Source organism: Giraffa tippelskirchi, chromosome 6 (assembly GCF_054371585.1).
Source record: "Giraffa tippelskirchi isolate mGirTip1 chromosome 6, T2T-mGirTip1v1.2.pri, whole genome shotgun sequence".
NCBI lineage: Eukaryota > Metazoa > Chordata > Mammalia > Artiodactyla > Giraffidae > Giraffa > Giraffa tippelskirchi.
Genome location: NC_137280.1, coordinates 165,234,050 through 165,239,182, shown reverse-complemented (window position 1 = coordinate 165,239,182; position 5,133 = coordinate 165,234,050). Strand labels below are relative to the sequence as shown.

The 5,133-nt window shown below is 48.0% G+C and overlaps 1 non-coding gene across 1 annotated transcript; it reads right to left on the bottom strand.

Moving 5' to 3' along the window:
* Window positions 1-4,469: 4,469 nt before the first annotated feature.
* On the bottom strand, window positions 4,470-4,574 carry LOC145511771 (U6 spliceosomal RNA). The gene has a single exon (XR_014058152.1). It is a non-coding gene; the product is annotated as a U6 spliceosomal RNA (small nuclear RNA).
* Between the last annotated feature and the right edge of the window lie 559 nt (window positions 4,575-5,133).

Here is a 5,133-nt window from a genome sequence, read left to right as displayed (position 1 = left end):
TGATGACATGGCAGAGATTTACAGGACATGAGCAAGGCTCACAGCACAGAGCAGTCAGAAGTAATGTCAGAAGTGATGTCCAAAGTATGGAACACTGCTCAGCCCAGCGAAACAGCAGCAGGACCCAAAAGAGATGGAGCCAGTGTCAGGAAGGAGGTGAAAAGTACCAGGGACATCGAGCAGCTGCTGAAAGGGCTTATTACTAAGTGTATGCAAAACACCCTCTGTTGATCCCTAGAAATAAATGGAAGGTGTCTGCAAGGACTGCAGCTCTCAGGGGAAGAAAAACAGCAACAGTGAAGCAGATGCTATACTTTTGTTCCCCAATAATAATAAGATTCAATGAAATCAGATTTTCTGGAGGCCCTATGAATAAGTAATGCAGGGACTGTAACAGTGAGCTTTCCTTCTCAAGACCCCACTGCAGGCACATTATAGATCAGGGTAGTCAAGGGATTCCCGGGATTCAGAGAAGAGAGAAACTAAACGATCAGCCCTTGAGATCTTTGTAGGCGTGTGTGCTAAGTTGCTCAGTCGTCTGACTCTTTGTGACCCTAGGGACTGTAGCCCGCCAAGCTCCTCTGTCCATGAGATTCTCCAGACAAGAATACTGGAGTGGGTTGCTGTGCCCGCCTCCAGGGAATCTTCCTGACCCAGGGATCGAACCCACATCTCTTATGTCTTCTGCATTAGCGGGTATGTTCTTTACCACTAGTGCCACCAGGGAATTCCCGGGGATCTCTTCAGGATCCCTTAAATCTCCAATTCCCAGGCTGGAGAAGCCCCCAAGGTTCCCCAATATTCACATTCCCTGGCACTTAATCTCTCCTGGTCCTCTGACTTCACGCCTGACTCCCCTGTGGCTGTCTCTGCAACACTGTGGGCTCTGGATCTCTCTCTGAGTGCCCCGAGTTCCCTGAAAGAATACACTCGAGGGACAAGGAGAGTCATTGTAGCAGTCCTGCTAGACTGAACCAACCCCAAACCCCAAACCCAGGAAACTGGTTAAATGTATCACAGTCCACTCATAAAATGGAATACAAAGTAGCATTATAAAGATGCCTTGGAGCTCCATACACTCTGGATAAATGTTTCTGTGACCACAACAAGGGCAGAACTGCTAGAAGATATGCTACTGTTGCAGAGAAAATACATACACAAACATCTCCACCAACAAGAACCAGGGAACCAGGGAATTGTGGCTGCTTTTGGAGAAGGCAATGGCACCCCACTCCAGTACTCTTGCCTGGAAAATCCCATGGACGGAGGAGCCTGGTAGGCTACAGTCCATGGGGTTGCTAAGAGTCGGACATGACTGAGCGACTTCACTTTCACTTTTCCCTTTCATGCACTGGAGAAAGAAATGGCAACCCACTCCAGTATTCTTGCCTGGAGAATCCTAGGGACGGCAGAGCCTGGTGAGCTGCCGTCTATGGGGTCGCACAAGAGTCGGACACGACTGAAGCGACTTAGCATAGCATAGCATCAGAGAGAGGAACGTGAGGCCAGGAACAAGAGGAAGTGTCTTTGCATGACCTTCGGGAACAGGCCCAGAGTTACTTTAAAACATTTCTAAGGGCTTCCCTGGTGGCTCAGTGGTAAAGAATCCGCCTGCCAACATAGGATACATGGGTTCGATCCCTGGTCAGGGAAGAATCCCACAAGTTGCAGAGCAACTAAGCCCATGAGCCACAACTATTGAGCCTGTGCTCTCAAGAGCACAGGAACCACAACCAGTGATGCCCACGAGACCTTGGGCCCACGGGCTGCAGAAGAGTAGCCACCACAAGGACAAGCCCACACACCGCAATGACAGAGCAGCCCCCGCTTTGCGAAACTAGAGAACGGCCCACGCAGCAATGAAAACCCAGCAGGGCCAAAAGAAATAAATATCTAAGAGGAAGGAGGGGGAGGAGAAGGCAGCCTCCTGGAAGCATCAGGAACCAGTTGCGGCTTCATTCAAGGTGTCCTGGAGGCGGCGGCGGAGGACTCCAAATCCACACCCCACAGCAAACCACAGAGGTTTCCGGTCCCTACATCCCTCTTTAACCTGCTGCCAGCTGCTCCTCTGCCGGCCTCCCCATCACACCTCCAGCTCTGCTGGACCTACGTGCTCACGCACCGTTCTTTATGCACACACCAAACGTCAATCCTATCCCGTCCTTTAAAGCCACTGGATGAAATGCCCTTCCTCAATGATCTACCAACAAAGCTGTGTATGGGAGAAAATAATAGCAAATGAAGCAATGGACAAATAATTAATCTCAAAAATATACAAGCAACTCCTGCAGCTCAATTCCAGAAAAATAAATGACCCAATCAAAAAATGGGCCAAAGAACTAGACAGACATTTCTTCAAAGAAGACATACAGATGGCTAACAAACACATGAAAAGGTGCTCAACATCACTCATTATCAGAGAAATGCAAATCAAAACCACAATGAGGTACAGCCACTCTGGAGAACAGTGTGGAGATCCTTAAAACACTGGGAATAGAACTGCCATATGACCCAGCAATCCCACTGCTGGGCATACACACTGCGGAAACCAGAATTGAAAGAGACACGTGTACCCCAATGTTCATCGCAGCACTGTTTATAATAGCCAGAATATGGAAGCAACCTAGATGTCCATCAGCAGACAAATGGATAAGGAAGCTGTGGTACATATATACAATGGAATATTACTCAGCCATTAAAAAGAATACATTTGAACCAGTTCTAATGAGGTGGATGAAACTGGAGCCCATTATACAGAGTGAAGTAAGCCAGAAAGAAAAACACCAATACAGTATACTAACGCATATATATGGAATTTTAAAGATGGTAACAATGACCCTATATGCGAGACAGAAAAAGAGACACAGATGCATAGAACAGTCTTTTGGACTCTGTGGGAGAAGGTGAGGGTGGGACGATCTGAGAGAATAGCAATGAAACATGTATATTATCATATGTGAAACAGAAAACCAGTCCAGGTTCGATGCATGAGACAACTGCTCAAGGCTGGTGCAATGGGATGACCCAGAGGGATGGGATGGGGAGGGAGGTGGGAGGGGGGTTCAGGATGGGGAACACATGTAAACCCATGGCTGACTCATGTCAATGTATGGCAAAAACCACTACAATACTGTAAAGTAATTCAGTTCAGTTCAGTTCAGTCGCTCAGTTGTGTCCAACTCTTTGCGACCCCATGAACTGCAGCACGCCAGGCCTCCCTGTCCATCACCAGCTCCCGGAGTCTACCCAAACCCATGTCCATCAAGTCGGTGATGCCATCCAACCATCTCATCCTCTGTCAGCCTCCAACTAAAATAAATAAATTAATAATAATTAAAAAAAAAACCACAAAGCTGTGTGTGGTGGGAATCACTCCATCATCCTATAGCGCAAGGATCCCACAAATCTACACACCACTATATCTAAAATGGATAACCAACAAGGGCCTACTGTACAGCCCAGGGGACTCTGCTCAATGTTAGTGGCAGCCTAGATGGGAGGGGCATTTGGGCGAGAATTCAATTCAGTCACTCAGTCGTGTCTCTTTGTGACCCCATGGACTGCAGCATGCCAGGCCTCCATGTTCATCACCAACTCCCAGAGCTTACTCAAACTCATGTCCATTGAGTCAGTGATGCCATCCAACCATCTCATCCTCTGTTGTCCCCTTCTCCTCCAGCCTTCAATCTTTCCCAGCATCAGGGTCTTTTCCAGTGAGTCAGTTCTTCGCATCAGGTGGCCAAAGTATTGGAGTTTCAGCTTCAACATCAGTCCTTCCAATGAACACCCAGGACTGATCTCCTTTAGGATGGACTGGTTGGATCTCCTTGCAGTCCAAGGGACTCTCAAGAGTCCATGGATACATGTACATGGATGGGCTGAGTTCCTTCACTCTTCATCTGAAACAATCAGAGCACTGTTAACTGTCTGAACCCCAATATAAAAGAAAAAGTTTAAAAGCCAGGAGCCGGGCCCCCAGGTCCTCACCCCCAGGTGTCCACAGCCCCCTTCACCTGATTCAGCCCGGGTGTATCACAGCTCGAGATGCTGATGGTGAGAGGCAACAGGGGTCCCTACTACTGAGGACTCAACCCTACCCCACCATGGAGCCAGGCCACGCCCACTTCCTGCCCTCAAAGCCCAGTCCCGCCCCCTCACTCTCTCCAGTGCTTCCTTCTATTTCAGAATTAATGTCTGCATTCTAACATAGAAAACAGTTGAACACTGGCCACTTCTCCACGCGAGGCAAGGGGATCTGGGAACTCAGAACACAAAGGCCTGAGCATTGTTCCTGTGAGGGGGGCAGGGGAAAACTCCATACAGGAATCATCAACCTGCAAGTCTGCTACATCCTCCTCTCAACAGATCTTTGAGCTTTTTTAAAAAGGACCTTGATCTTTTATATTTTATTTGGTTTGGCTTCTCTGAAGCAAAACATGAAGGAAAAGTGGGTTACAAAAGCAGCTAAAAAAAATACCTAAAGCTTCACGAATTTGCCTGTCATCCTTGAGCAGGGGCCATGCTAATCATCCCTGTCTTGTTCCAATTTTAGTATATCTGCATTGCTAAAGTAAGCACAATCTTTGTGCTTTTTAAGGGAAAATAGTTCCCATGTGTACATGGGAATATTTCCAAAGGGAGGCAAGGGCACTTCTTAGCCAGCATAACAGAGACCCAGTTTCATGGATTTCATGTCACAGGATAGTACCTTTTCAGTAAAATAGCCCCTCACAGGAGAGGCAGAGAAGGCAATGGCAGCCCACTCCAGTACTCTTGCCTGGAAAATCCCATGGATGGAGGAGCCTGGTGGGCTGCAGTCCATGGGGTCGCTAAGAGTCAGACACGACTGAGAGACTTCACTTTCACTTTTCACTTTCATACATTGGAGAAGGAAATGGCAACTCACTCCAGTGTTCTTGCCTGGAGAATCCCAGGGACGGGGGAGCCTGATGGGCTGCCGTCTATGGGGTCACACAGAGTTGGACACAACTGAGGCAACTTAGCAGCAGCAGCAGCAGCACAGGAGAGGTAAGCTTCCCCAGAGAGATGCCAGAGCATCTTAACAAGGTCTTAACAAGGTCTGTTCTCAAGAGTTAACTATCTAACTATGGCCTAACATGCTGGGGTTTTATC